The 15,730-nt window shown below is 36.5% G+C and overlaps 1 non-coding gene across 1 annotated transcript; it reads left to right on the top strand.

Annotated features, from left to right (window-relative positions):
• Window positions 1–9,027: 9,027 nt before the first annotated feature.
• On the top strand, window positions 9,028–9,134 carry LOC121209226 (small nucleolar RNA R71). The gene has a single exon (XR_005904343.1). It is a non-coding gene; the product is annotated as a small nucleolar RNA R71 (small nucleolar RNA).
• Window positions 9,135–15,730: the final 6,596 nt, after the last annotated feature.

The following is a 15,730-nucleotide window of genomic DNA, read 5'->3' as shown; positions in this document are numbered from 1 at the left end:
CTGATGTGTAAACGTTTCGAAGATGGACTGAATGATGATATAAAGCTATATGTTGGCATTTTAGAAATCTGAGAATTTGTGGTACTTGTCGAGCGAGCTTACAAAGTCGAGGAGCTCAGTAAGGAGAAAAGGAAAGCTGATGTGGGAGCAAAGGAGTTTCGTAAGAGATCTTCAGGAAAGCCCTTTCAACAGTCATCGAAGAAATTTAGAGATGACTTAGGCTGGTCTAGAGACACTTCGGGTTTTTCTAGACGAGATCGTGATCGACCCCTTGTGAGTACACGAGTCACTTCGATCGCCAGTGTTGGAAGTGATCGTCGAGACAGAGCGGAGTGCCAGCATTGTGGTAAATGGCATTCGGGGAGTTGTAGATTCCATGACCGCTCCTGTTACAAGTGCGGATCAGTTGACCACTTTATTAAAGATTGCCCGAGATTGTCTGAACAGAACATAAATCAGAGTGGGAAACCTAGCGCTACTACTGCTCAGGGTAGACCATCTAGAAATACGGGCAATGCTAATGGTGGTCAGAGAGGATCTAGAGATGCTACAACCAGATCTGAGGCTCGAGCTCCTGCTAGAGCTTACGCTATACGCGCACGCGAGGATGCTTCCTCGCCAGATGTTATTACCGGTACTTTTACTCTCTTTGATACTAATGTGATTGCTTTGATTGACCCCGGTTCTACTCATTCTTATATATGTGAAACCTTAGCATCCAGTAAGACTTTACCTATTGAGTCTACTGAGTTTGTAATTCGGGTGTCAAATCCCTTGGGTCGTTACGTGCTTGTCGACAAAGTGTGTAAGAAAAGTCCCCTAGTAATTCGAGGTTCCTGTTTTCCGAAGGACTTGATGCTTTTGCCATTTGATGAATTTGATGTTATCCTCGGTTTAGATTGGTTGACCGTGCATGATGCGGTTGTGAATTGCAAAGCAAGACTATTGATTTGAGGTGCGCAAATAACGAGATAATCCGAGTTGTGTCTACGGACTTAAAGGGGTTGCTAGCTGTAATATCATCAATGTTGGCCCAAAAATATGTAGGAAAGGGGTGCGAAGCATACCTTGCATATGTACTTGATGACAAAGAGTTTGAAAAGAAACCCGAATCTGTGCCGGTGGTTTGTGAATACCCAGATGTTTTTCCCGAGGAATTACCGGGTTTACCACCTGTTCGGGAGGTAAAGTTTGGTATTCAGCTTGTACCTAGGACTACGGCGATTTCGATAGCTCCGTATCGTATGGCACCAACCGAGTTAAAAGAGTTGAAAGCTCAGTTGCAAGAATTGACGGATAGAGGTTTCGCTCGACCAAGTTTCTCACCTTGGGGTGCACCAGTATTGTTTGTGAAAAAGAAGGACGGAACCATGAGGTTGTGCATCGACTATCGTCAGCTGAATAAGGTGACAATAAAGAATAAATATCCGATGCCACGTATTGACGATTTGTTAGATTAACTAAAGGGAGCCTCAGTGTTTTCAAAGATAGATTTGAGATCGGGTTATTACTAGTTGCGAATTCGAGATTCGGATATACCCAAAACTACTTTTAGAACGAGATACAGTCACTATGAGTTCTTAGTGATGCCGTTTGGGCTCACTAATGCCCCTACAGTATTTATGGATTTGATGAATCGGTTTGTAGTCGTGTTTATCGATGATATTTTGGTTTATTCGAGAAATGAAACCGATCATGCTGAACACCTTGGATTAGTGTTGCAAATTTTACGGGATAAGCAGTTATATGCTAAGCTCAGTAAGTGTGAGTTCTGGTTAAGAGAGGTTAGCTTCTTGGGTCATGTGGTATCCTATCGAGTATTCGAGTTGACCCGAGCAAAATTTCAGCCATACTTAATTGGAAGCCTCTGAGAAATATTACTGAGGTTCGGAGCTTTTTGGGACTTGCCGGTTACTACCGACGGTTTGTGAAAGGTTTCTCGATGATAGCCACACCAATGACGAAACTACTTCAGAAGAATGTTAAGTTTGAATGGACAGAAAAGTGTCAGAAAAGTTTCGAACAATTGAAAACTCACTTGACGAAAGCTCCAGTACTAGTGCAGCCCGAATCAGGCAAGGAGTTCGTCATTTATAGCGATGCATCCCTACTTGGGTTGGGTTGCGTATTGATGCAAGAAGGTTGAGTTGTGGCCTATGCGTCGAGACAATTAAAGCCACATGAGAAAAATTATCCGACCCATGATCTCGAACTAGCTGCCATCGTATTCGCTTTGAAAATATGGCGACACTACTTATTTGGTGAGAAGTGCCATGTATATTCGGATCAAAAAAGTCTCAAATATTTGATGACTCAAAGAGACTTGAATCTGCGACAAAGACGTTGGCTCGAGTTGTCATTGACTATCACCCGGGAAAGGCTAATGTGGTTGCGGATGCCTTAAGTCGTAAATCACTGTTTGCTTTACGAGCGATGAATGTACACTTGTCTGTTCTATTCGACAATGTGTTAGTGGCAGAATTAAAGGCCAAACCATTATTGATTCATCAAATTCGTGAAGCCCAGAAAGTCGATGATGAATTGGTTGCAAAACGGGCTGAATGTGTTCCGAATATGGAATCAGAGTTTCAAATTGGTGATGACGATTGTTGAAGGTTTAGAAGTCGTTTGTGTGTTCCAAGAAATTCAGAACTCATTTCGATGATTCTGAACGAAGCTCATTGTAGCCGAATGTCAATTCACCCGGGGAGTACGAAAATGTACAACGATCTGAGACGTCAGTTTTGGTGGCATGGTATGAAACGAGACATTTCCGATTTTATTTCGAAGTGTTTAATATGTCAGCAAGTGAAGGCAGAACATCAAGTGCCTACGGGTTTACTTCAGCCGATCATGATACCTGAATGGAAATGGGATCGAGTCATGATGGATTTTGTATCTGGGTTGCCAGTGTCGGCAAGTAAGAAGGATGCGATTTGGGTTGTTGTTGATAGACTGACTAAGTCGGCTCACTTTATCCCCGTACGTACAGATTTTTCATTGGATAAACTAGCTGAATTGTATGTTTCTCAGATTGTGAGATTACACGGGGTACCGATTTCTATTGTGTCAGATAGAGATCCGAGATTCATCTCGCGATTTTGGAAGAAATTGCAAGAAGCTTTGGGTACCAAGCTGCATTTTAGCACCGGTTTTCATCCACAAACTGATGGTCAATCCGAGCGGATAATTCAGATACTTGAGGATATGTTGAGATGTTGCATCCTCGAGTTTAGTGGTTCATGGGAGCGGTATTTACCTTTGATTGAATTCGCTTACAACAATAGTTTTCAATCAAGTATTAAGATGGCACCTTACGAGGCTTTGTACGGGCGTAAATGCCGTACACCATTGTTTTGGACCGAGCTCGATGAAAGTAAAATTTTTCGAATTGATTTGATTAAAGATGCCGAACAGAAAGTAAAAGTAATCCGTGAAAGTCTGAAGGCAGCCACAGATCGTCAGAAATCGTATGCGGATTTGAAACGAAAGGACATTGAATATCAGGTGGGAGATAAAGTGTTTCTTAAAGTTTCACCTTGGAAAAAGATACTCAGATTTGGGCGTAAGGGCAAATTGAGTCCGAGGTTCATCGGGCCATATGAAATATCCGAACGAGTCGGTCCAGTTGCGTATCGATTGATTTTGCCCCCTGAACTTGAAAAGATTCACGACGTCTTTCATGTTTCGATGCTTCGACGTTATAGATCTGATCCATCGCACATAATTAGTCCATCAGAGGTTGAAATTCAAGCCAATATGAGTTATGAAGAAGAACCGATTCGTATCCTAGCTCGTGAAGTGAAAGAGTTACGAAACAAAAAGGTTCCTTTAGTAAAAGTGTTATGGCTCAAACATGGGATGGAAGAAGCTACTTGGGAACCTGAGAACTCTATGAAAGAGCGATACCCAAACCTATTTACCGGTAAGATTTTCGGGGATGAAAATTTCTTAAGTGGGGGAGAGTTGTGACAGCCCTAAATTGACCCTAGTCGGAAAGTGGTTTCGGGACCACTAAACCGAGTCATAAAAATAATTAACCGTCATAGTTGATGATCATTATATGTACATATGCATGTGTGAAAATTTCATGTTTGAATTTTGTTAATTGTAAGTGAATTTTATCAAATAGGACTTATGTGAGAAAATTTAGAAATGTGCTAGGCAAATGTAAAGTGGCCTAATAACGCATGTTGTGAAAATGATGGGTTTGCATGTCAAATTACCCAAAATTAAAGCATAGTGGCCGGCCATGCTATGGGTGGAAACATGTTGTAAACATGTTGTGTTAGTGTGTTATGTTAGAAAGAATAAAAAAAAGGGGTTAGGATTAAAGTAATGCAAAGGGAGGAGTGATGAAAAAAAAATTGTCTCATCCATGCCCCCCCATTGCCGTGAATTGAAGAAAGAAAACAAAAAAAAAAAGTGTTCATCCTTGAACATCTTTGGCCGAAAATTTTAAGGAGAAAGGAAGAAGAAAGGATTTTCTTGCTTCTTGTTCGGTTGGTTGGTGTTTAGGAGGAGGTATGTTTGGTGTTGTTCCATGAGATTCATGCATGTTTTTTTTATTTTATTTTATTTATTTGTTAGCTTGAGTTCTATCTAGCCCATGGTTTAGATATTTGCTATGTGATGGAGATGATATTCGGCCATGGGTGTTGTCTTCTTGGTTGATGTTTGATGTTGTGGTGATGAGGCATGAAGATGGGTAAAGTTTCGGCTAAGGAGGATTTGTGATTGATGCCATTTGCATGCTAAATGTGAAGCTTTGTAATGATACATGTGATGGTGGATTTTCATTTTAGCATTCTTGAGTTAGGCCTTAAGTTCTTTGTTTAACCCATGACCAAAATTTAAGTGGTATGGTGTCTTGATGCATTCGGCCATGGTAGGAAGTAGAAGAGCAGCATGGTTGTTGATCATGTTATTTGGATGAAAATGGTAGTACGGTGAAGTGCAAATGTTAGTATTTGATTTCTAGAGTATATATGTGTATTAGCCGAGTCTTGAACTTAAAACGAATTGGTATTTAGTCAATACAAGTAACCATAATTGTAGAATGTATTAAGTGCTGCAATCGGCCTCAACATAGACATGCATATTCGGCCATAGAAAGAAGATTGGTGTTGCATGTATTCGGTTAGAGGCAAGCATATTGATGCTTTTATCTTGGCTTAGACAAATGGCTAAAAGGGAGTGTGGGTTAATATGTTGAGTTGATTCATGATTTCATATGTATGTGACTTTAATGTCTAATGTATATATATGAGCTAAGTACTTTGAGTTCCTCTTTTCGACGCTCAAATGATTAAATCAATTTATTTGTTAAATTAATCTCAAGAGTAAAGGGGAACTAAATCCGATAAAGGGAAGGAAAAGTGGTCGAATAGCCATCGAAATCGTTCGACAACATCCGAGGTAAGTTTTCGAGTAACGAGACTTAGTTTACGATTTGATTAAGTCATGACGTATGAGCATAACAAATATACGGTGATATGATGATTCTACTTGAATTGTATGTTGAGTTAATTAGTCTATACGTATGACGGGTAGCCGTATGTGCGTAGAGATCGTGTCATAAAGCAAACTAAACCATGTTGTTTGTATGTGGCTAGTGAGCCGAAAATGGGATTGCTTAATACGTGACTTGTGTTTGAACTCTAAATATGAAAATGAAATATAGATGTGTCATGATTTGTTGATATGTGCATGAATATTTGGATGATAACCGGGCTAAGTCCCGAAGGCATTTGCGCTAGTGACTAGTTCCGGGCTAAGTCCCGAAGGCATTTGTGCGAGTTACTATATCCGGGCTAAGTCCCGAAGGCATTTGTGCAAGTTACTATATCCGGGCTAAGTCCCGAAGGCATTGGTGCGAGTTACTATATCCGAGCTATGTCCCGAAGGCATTCGAGCTAGTAGCTATATCCGGTGAAATCCCGAAGGTACTTGGCTTGGGAATGAGCGACCTTGCTGTAATAGTTTCAATTAATACGCTCGTAAAATCCCAGCGATAAGGTATGTTTCGTATATGCATCGAATTAGTTGATCCCTTAGAAATAGTATTCGCTCAGTCGATAAATGAGCTACCGACCTTTGGCTAAGTTGATCTTTTGTGTATGAATATAATGGTTGGTAATGTGAAGTAAGTATGATATTGAGAATTTGTGCATATGAAATTATCCATTTAGCCATATGAATGCTACACTTTAGTTGTGTCTAATTTCATGGCTCAAAACTTACTAAGCATTAAATGCTTACTCCGTTTCTTTGAATCTCTATTTTATAGATTTTGGTTCATCAGCTATCGGACTCGGGATTATTGAAGTTGAAGTCGCCCACACTATCAAAGCCCCTTTTGGTACACTTTTGGTTGAACTTTGAAATGGCATGTATAGGACTACCCTTTTTGTTGTTGGTCATGGACCCTTTGGTTTTGTATAAATTTGGATAGCCATGCTAAAATGGCTTATATACACTTTGAGCTTAGTATTATAATCGTCTTGTATGATGTTCATTAAGAGGTATGGAAATGTTTGGGAACGATTAGCCATTGGAATGGTTAATCATGATCATATTTTGTGCTATATATGCTAAAGGGCTAGTTGAATCATGGAAACTATGTAATAGGTAAAGTCTACCTTAAAAATAGATGCTGATAGCAGCAGTGACGTGAATGTGAAAAATCACTAAAAATAGTAGGAATGGAATTAAATAGTGAATAAATTATGTAATCGAACCTTGATGAATCTATTTTCATAGGAAAGTAACGAAACGATCATATCAACAGTATATTATGAGATATTTAAGTTTTCGCGAAATAGGGCCAGAACGGTTTCTGGATTCCCTGTTTCGACTTTAGAAATTCATTATAAATTAACCAGAGATAATTAGAAGTAATTCCATATATTTACAGATTCCTTTTCGAGTCTAGTTTCTATAGAAACAAATGGCATCAGTAGTGAAGACCTGTACAGGGAGATATCCATGTCGTAATACGCAAAGGTCTGTGTAGTCGAACCCTGAAACAGGGGAGACTTTAACTAATAAACTGTACTAATTGGCTCAACCAAAAATTCTAGAAAAAAAATTTTTAGATGGAAATGTGAGTCTAGTTTCAGGAAAAATTTATAGAACTGGTTTTCGAGTTTTGGAACTCGAGATATGATTTTTAAGGTGACAGTGATGCAGTTAGCCAGCTCGTCTGGAAATTTAAAATGGACTGTGCAAATAAGTGATTTAAGTCTGCAAACCCCTCGTGTCCGACTCCGGCAACGGTCTCGGGTACGGGGTTTTACAATTTATTTTATGGGATGTTACATGCGTGCAATATGGTTAAGTAAAATGAAAGTGGACATTGAATAAGCATGTGTATCTAGCAAGTTTATATTCGGCTAAGGCATTGGAACATGACCAAATGAGTAGTAATTTAAGTTATAAGGAATCATGATTGTTTTTATGCAAATTATGTAAGCTGATTTTTGAGTTTAAGTTATTAATCAAATGGTTCCTACTAATACGTACCATGCACATAATGTTATAAATTTTTAAATTATGCTTGAGATATTTGTGAGATTTATTAATGCAGTAATTGTTCTATGTTTAATAGTTACGAACTAACAATTGTTACTATATGTTTCAAAGCATGGTTACACATTATATTTATATGACTGTTTTTGAAGATGACAGGGTTTGAGTATGAAATGACATGTTTGTTTAATGTAAATGGTTCGTAAAATTTTACTATGTGTTTTATAAATTATTATGTATGCATTCGTAATGACCTAAGAGTTTATGTAATCGTTTGGAAGTTGTGTCTAGTCTGGTAATACCTCATAACCCCATTCTGGCGACGGATTTGGATTAGGGGTGTTACAATAGCAGTGCACCCTTTAGTGACTGTGACTGTTTCAAATTCTCCCAATCGTCTCTTGTTTGAAAGCATGTTTTCATAAACTTGACATAGTTAGGCATTTGCTCCAAGGTTTCCACCAAAGGTATATTGATGTGAAGTTGCTTAAGGACATCCAAGAATCGCCTAAAATGTTGGTCTTGTTTGTGATTTTGAAAGCGTTGGGGAAATGGTAAGGATGGGTGAACGTTAGGTTGTAATGATTGTTTTGACCAGGCATTGTGTTCGGCTATGTTATTTGAGTTTGCTTCTGCATTGCTTGGCCTAGTTTTTCCAGTTGTGGTGCTCTTCTTCAGTTGTTCAAGGGTTCTGTTTGTAATTGTTTATGAATTCATTGATTCAAGAACAACATTCTTGACAACTTTGTATAGTTGTATGCCAATTCTAAAAGTGATTGCTTTACAATCTTCTTTCCCATGTGGTCTTGCATTCTCAGTACCACTAGCCAAAGTTCCTTGTGTCCTTGAGTTCAAAGCATTAGCTACATGTCCTACGTGATTCTCTAAAGCTCATAATGATGTTGCTTGGCTCTGGATACAGCATCATTCTTAGCCATATACTCCTTCAGTAAAGACTCAATAGATGAGGAAGAAGATTATGCCTTTCCTTGTTGAATTCATTGTTGAGGAGTATAGACTAATTGAAACCAAGTAGAACATTCATGGCATTGGGCATAATAGTTGTGTTGGAATTTCCAGCTCCTTGATTGTTCCACCTAAAATTTGGGTGTTGTTTCCAACAAGGGTTATACGTGTTGGAATAAGGATTATTATTTTTATTGAAGATGCCTATATAGTAGACAGATACTGGGTTTGAAGGACTCTCTTCAAACACATGATCCTCACCATAATAAACACAAGATAACCTAGTGGCTTTCAACTCTTTCACCTCATTAGGCTCCTGCATGCATTTGGCTAAAGAAGATTCAGCCACTCTCCTACTAGTTCCAGCTCTTGTTGTGGGATATTGATAATCATTATTGGTGATTCTCTCCAAAATCTGTAGGCTTCATTATAAGACTTATCCAATAATGTTCCATTAACTGAAGCATCAACCGCCATCCGTGTCTGTGCATTCAAACCATTTTAGAACATCTCTTTCGAGTCCAACACTAAAACCCATGCATAGGACATTTTCTAAACAAATATTTGAACCTTTCCCATGCATCATATAGTGTTTCATCCTCTAGTTTCTTAAAGGATGTTATGTTATTTCTCAGTTTGGCATTCATATTGGGTGGGTTATGTCGCAGCAAAAATCTTTGGCAGAGATCATTCCATGATTTTACTATTCTAGATGGTAAAGTGTTGAGCCATGTTCTAGCATGATCTCTTAAAGAATAGGGAAACGTTTTGAGTTTTAAGGCATCTTCAGGGACACCATGCTGTCTGAAAGAATAGCAAATCTCTAAGAAAAGTCTCAAGTGCAATCTGGGATCGTCAATTGGCAAACCACCAAACCGATCAATTGATTGAAGCTTCTAAAACATTACAGATTTTAGTTCAAAGTGGGGAGCTTCCAATTGTGGCCTGACTATTCAAGGATTCATGTTGTCTAACATAGGCACTACATGCTCTTGAATTAGCCTATCCAAATCATCAAACATTTGAGCAACAGGAGGATTAACATTCGAAGCTCCAAGATTAAGTTGCTCATTCATAGCAGGTGGATTATTACCTCCTTAATTCATTGCTCTTTGTTCTCTTCTCCTTCTTAGAAAGGTCCTTTCAATTTTTAGATCTAAGGGATAGAGTCTGAAGAGCCATTAGGATAGAACAATGAGTTTCTGGAATCCAAATTAATTGTCGATAGACCTGGAAAGAGGTTTGACATATTAGCTTTATTTGCTTGAACTTTCAGTCCTTTTTAATTGTCCATAGAAGAACAAACCACCTTAGAGTTAAAACCTCTGCCTTCATAGTTAAAGTACCAATATTTAGGAAAGGATAGCACACTACTTATGGCTGTGTCTGCTGAGTTGACTGATAAGTAAAAGGTTAAGTTGTTAGCTATGCTTAAGAAATTTCAAAAAAAACATTAGGCTGGACAATTGTAGATATTAAAGGAATCAACCGTACACTCTGTATGCACAAAATTCTACTGGAAGATTGCCATGGCAATTCTATTGAGTAGCAAAGGAGGTTAAACCCCATTATGAAAAAGGTGGTGAAGAAGGAGATAACCAAATGGTTGGATGCTAGCATTATATACCGAGTCTCTGACAGCTCTTGGGTGAGTCCATTCTAATGTGTGCCAAAGAAGGGAGGTGTCATCGTGGTCAGTAACAACAATAATCAGCTTATTCCTACACGAACTATCGTGGGATGGCAAGTTTGCATGGACTATTGCAAGCTCAACAAAGCAACAAGGAAGGACCATTTTCCACTGCCCTTCATTGACCAAATGTTAGATCGATTAGCTGGAAATGACTTCTATTATTTCTCATATGGATAGTCTGGGTACAGTTAGATTGCAATTGCCGTAGAGGATCAAGAAAAGACAACATTAACCTGTTCGTATGGTACATTGTCCTTTAGGAAAATGCCCTTTTGTCTATGTAATGAGCTAGCAACATTCCAACGGTGCATGATTTCCATATTCTCGGATATGGTTGAGAATTTCCTCAAAGTGTTTGTGGACGATTTCTTGATATTTGGGAATGATTTTGAAGGTTGTTTGCACAACTTAGAATTGGTACTTCAACACTATGAGGAGGCTAACCTCATCTTAAATTGGGAGAAGTTTCATATCATGGTAAGAGAAGACATAGTCCTAGGGCATAAAGTTTCCCATAAAAGAATCAAAGTTGACAAGGCAAAAATGGAAGTGATTGAGGAGCTACCACCTCCAACGAATGTTAAGGGAATTAGGAGTTTCTTAGGGCATGTTGGATTCTATAAGAGATTTATCAAAGATTTTTCCAAGATCTCTAAGCCCTTGTGTGCCTTGTTTGAACAAAATAAACCTTTCATCTTTGATGAACTTTATTTGCTAGCTTTCGAGGAGTTAAAAAGTGACTGGTGGTTGGACCAATTGTAATAGCTCCTAAGTGGACATTGCCATTCGAGCTCAAGTGTGGTGCCAATGGTTATGCCGTTGGAGCAGTATTGGGGCAAAGGAAAGACAATATTTCATGTGATCTATTTTGCTAGTCAGACTCTAACTGATGAGCAGCTGGAAACACAAAAATATATCAACTTTTTCAGCACCTCTTGACCTCAAATTCATGCATTTTCGTAGTAATTTTTGTCAAAATTCATACTTTAATTATAAAATAATTAATTTTCACTTAAATTATTAACATATTGAATTTTAATTATTTTTATAAGTTTTCACAAATTTGGTTTATTTTCAATAGTTTTGCATAAAAGGTGAGAATTGGCTCGGCAAACACCTCGAAAGGCTTGAACTATTGGAGTGATTTTTGTATCAAGTGAATCAAGATCATGATTAAATTATTTTCCAGCCAAGGATGGTCCAATAATGATTATTATATATGCTTTATATTTAATTTTTATCCAACATGAATTGGATAAAAAATTAATATAAAGTCTGAAGATGAAAGTGGCACAGTATGCTAAGTATAGAAGATTCATCCACCAAGAAATAAGGTAGTCCTTATAGCTGATCCAATCAGCTGATTTTTTATTTTTTTATGCTTGTAAATTAACCCTTGAGCCTTCCCTAAATACTATTCAAACCCCTCCATTTTTTGTGCCTTTCCCTTTTTGCCTCAAGTTAAATATAGCAAAGTTTGAAACATTCAAACTTTGTTCAATGCATGACTGAGCTTAAATGGCTGAAAATTATTTTCTATTTTTAGCAACCATTCCCACCTATAAATACCCATTTTCCCTTCCTTATTTCACACACCATTCATTCCTACACATCTCTCTCTTTCTCTTACTCACTCTCCTCCATTCCCTTCTTTGTTTTTCCATTTCCCTTCATTTAATTCCCTTGCCAATTTCCCTCTTGAAAAAGAGCTTTCATCCACATTGGAATAACATCATTCAATTGTTTGTGGAGGCCTTGGTTCAACAGAATGAGCATAGAAGAAGAGGAGTGCACTAGTTTGGCTTCAGCGAAATGCTGGATTTGCTTCCTAGTTCCCTTCTCTTCAAATTTCTTGTTTATGTTGTGATTATAAATATGAACAATTGTTCTATTTTTTTTCTTGTTCTAAAGAAAATGCTTTAAATTTAAATTGATTGCATTCTATCCACTTAAATTATTAAAATCATGTTTGTGTTGTTATAGGCCTTCGTAAGTTGTTCAATTAAATAACACCATACTTATATTATATTTGCATTCACGAATGAATTAATTATTAAGTGTATTGAAATTGTAATTAATTGACAAAATATTTAATTCGTGCATGTTTAATCTTCTAAGGTAGCTGAAGGTTAAATTAGCGATGGTATTAAACGGTACATTAGCCTTACATAACTTGCAAGATTATTGTGATTAAAATATTTCAATATAGAAATATATTGTTACCTCACTTAATCATATATGTGCTTATGAAGATTGATTAATTGTTTGAATTTGCATTGAAAAATGTTCAAGAGATTGGTTAATTTAGTAAGTATGTACATGCAATACTTAAAAAATTACCAAGTTGCCGTGAAAATATTTGTAACAACCTGAACATTGGTTTAGTAATACTAAGTTAAGGGATGTACTTGATCTAACACAATTATGTCATATTGATTAAAATTCATCTTTTCCAATCGTACATTGGAATTTTTACTTTTTATCTTTATTTCTTAGTTAATTTTTAGTTTTTAAATCACTTCTTGAAAATAACATAATTTTCCCATCAAAAAAGTATTTGATTTACATTTCATAAGTATTTTTCTTTCACAATCCTTGTGAGTACGATAACACGACATTTACTTGTCACTTTATTACTTGATACAATTGTGTACACTTGTACTTGCATTCGACTAATTTCGATCATATTTAGTTGGTATCAAAGTCACAGTTTACACAGACCATTCTGCCATTAAGTATTTAGTGACTAAGAAAGATGGAAAGCCAAGACTGATTGGTGGAATCTTACTATAAGAGTTTGATTTAGAGATTTGAGACAGAAAGGGAACTGAAACCAAGTTGTAGATAATTTATCAAGATTAAAAGCTGGAAAAGAAGATGAAAATATCAAGCTAATTAAGGACAATTTAAAAAATGAGCAGGTGTTAATTGCCACGGCATTGCCTTGGTATGCCGATATTGTAAACTTCTTAGTCAGTGAATTGTTGCCACCTTATAATAGCCCGATTTTAGCTAAATTGAAACAGTAGTTTCGGAACCACAAATCCGATGTTGAAAATTTATTTTAATATTATTTTATTTGTTTAAAGCATGATAGTATGTATGTGTGAAAGTTTCGTGAAGATTTTTATTGTTTGAATAGTTAATTTGATAAAAAAGACTTAATCGCGTAAAATGCAAAAGTTGCATACTATTTGTTAATGGTATTAATTAGATATGGAATATTAAATTAGAGGTCCTTATGTTGTAATTAGACCATTAATAGTATGACTGTACATATATGGACATTTAATGTATGTTTTAAATGGTTTTTCATTAAGGTTATTATGGTAATTAGTATAATTATCATATGTTAAATAAATAAAAACAAATTAAAGCTTCAAAATCATCTTCTTAGCCGAATTTAGAAGAAGAAAATAAGCCATATAATTTCATCTAGGGTTTAGCCATTTGATAGTTAAATTGGTAAGTCATTTTAGCTTGGTTTTTAATGATTTTTATCTTTTTGTAATTGTTGCAGCTCAATCTAGCTAGCCCATACCTTTAATTTCAAAACTATCAAAGATTTTGAGAGCATACATTGATGATTTTATGTGTTCTTTGATGTTTGAAGATGAAATATGAAAACTTGATGATAGTTTTACTAGTTTTGTAAAGTGATTTTTGACAAAAAATGTCAAAAAGGAATTAATTTGTGAAATGTACAAATTGTGTGGTTAAAATGTGAAATAAATGAAAGTTTTGGGCTGCTAGGGACTTATATGTACTTCGGCTAAGCTTGGGTTTATTGAAATTGAGTGATCTTTGTCTATTTGTGAAATAGGGACTAAATTGATTAAATGTGAAAGTTTAGGGGCTAAAGTGAAAATAGGCCTAAATGTATGTTTTGGACTAAATTGAATAAGTGGTTCATTAAAAAAAATTAATTTTGAATATATTTAGATCAAGAAAAGAGGAATCCAGAATTAGATCGGGGGAAAGGTAAGATTATCGAGTAATTGACTCATTTCACCGTTTTCCTACTCGAGGTAAGTTCGTATGTGGTAATTTCATTATAAAAGTATGTTAAAGCTTTGATATTGCATAAATTGTGATTATGAGATTATGATTATTTTGTAATTGTGAAAACGACTCTACGAATACATTCGATGATAGAAACGGAATGTGTGAAATCCTGGTTGAACTTTAGGAATAGATTTGGATACTAGTGTCTTGTTATTAGATGAAAAGTTGAGTTGGCTTTAGGCCATGATATTAGCACTTCGGGTGCGAGTTATATCAATTTGGCTTCGGGCCATGCATGTCGGATGATTTGGCTTCGGGCTATGATAAATGTTTTTCGGATAAGTTACCTTAATTTAGCTACAGGCCATGGTATAGGTACTTATCGTATAAGACTATTGAGTATCCAATTTCTATTCTGAATAGTATAACAGGTAAACAAATGATGTGGTTAATAAAGAGGTTAGTAGGAGGCGATACAGGTATGTAAAAAATCTATTCGAGTATTAAATAGAGAAAGTTTAGTGAGATGGTATTTAATCATGTTTTAAGGCATGAGAAAGGTTTGTAGTTAATGTGAAATTGGTTGATTTACATTTATTTGATGAATTAAGTTATTTACATACGAGCTTACTAAGTTATGAAGCTTTCTTCATGTATTTTTTTATGTTTTATTGTGAATCAAGGCTAGCTCAGATTTGAAAGTCGTTGGGAACATCATTGCACTATCGGGCATCTATTTGATACTTTTGAGTTGTGTATCTATGGTATATGGCATGTATAGGGTAGATGTAATGCCCCAAAAATCCCGAAATCCTGAACTTTCTTTTTTTTCAGTTTCGATAAAAATTGTGCTTAACATATCTAGTCAAGTGTTAATTATGTGATAGTAGGTCTTATCGAACTTAGGGGTGAAGGAAATTATGGCTTAATTATTAAAAGGACCTTGTTGGCAAGTAGGTTGGCTTTTAAATAAATGAAAAATTGGACACAATAAAGCCTTGTGGTGGAGTGGGAAGCGGCGTCACATGCAAGGTAAGGAGGTAAGGGGTTCGAATCCCTCCTTGCTGAAAAGAAGGATTTATTTTTGCTTGAGGGATAGACAGTGGTGGTGCTGGATATGAACACTGTAGGGAGTGATAAGAGGAGAAATTTGAGGAGGCGATTAGGGAGTTATCAGGGAGAAAAGTTAGGCGATGAGGAGTGAAGAAGAGGTGGAGCCGAATTGGAAATTTGGGCATAGGAAATTCAGACATAGAGGCTATATATAGGTTCCGTATGTGAGGTTGCCAGACTAATGCCGAATTCTCCCTCACCTTGTTACCAGAAAGCACATTTTTTCTCCAAAGATCTAAAAGCCGAAAATCCCTTGTTCTTCCTTTTTTTTCTTTGTGCCTATTCTCCATTCTTCCCTTCTCAAAGTTTTCTTTTTGATTCACTTCTGGTTTTAACCGATTTCTACTTTTCTTTGTGCCGAATAACCTTTTTCACCATACAAGTCTCAAGAGCCAAATATCCTCTAAGCCACCACTACTCTTT

Source organism: Gossypium hirsutum, chromosome A10, assembly GCF_007990345.1.
Source record: "Gossypium hirsutum isolate 1008001.06 chromosome A10, Gossypium_hirsutum_v2.1, whole genome shotgun sequence".
Taxonomy (NCBI): Eukaryota; Viridiplantae; Streptophyta; class Magnoliopsida; order Malvales; family Malvaceae; genus Gossypium; species Gossypium hirsutum.
Note: the sequence above shows the minus strand (reverse complement) of the source record. Positions and strands in the feature narration are given on the sequence as shown.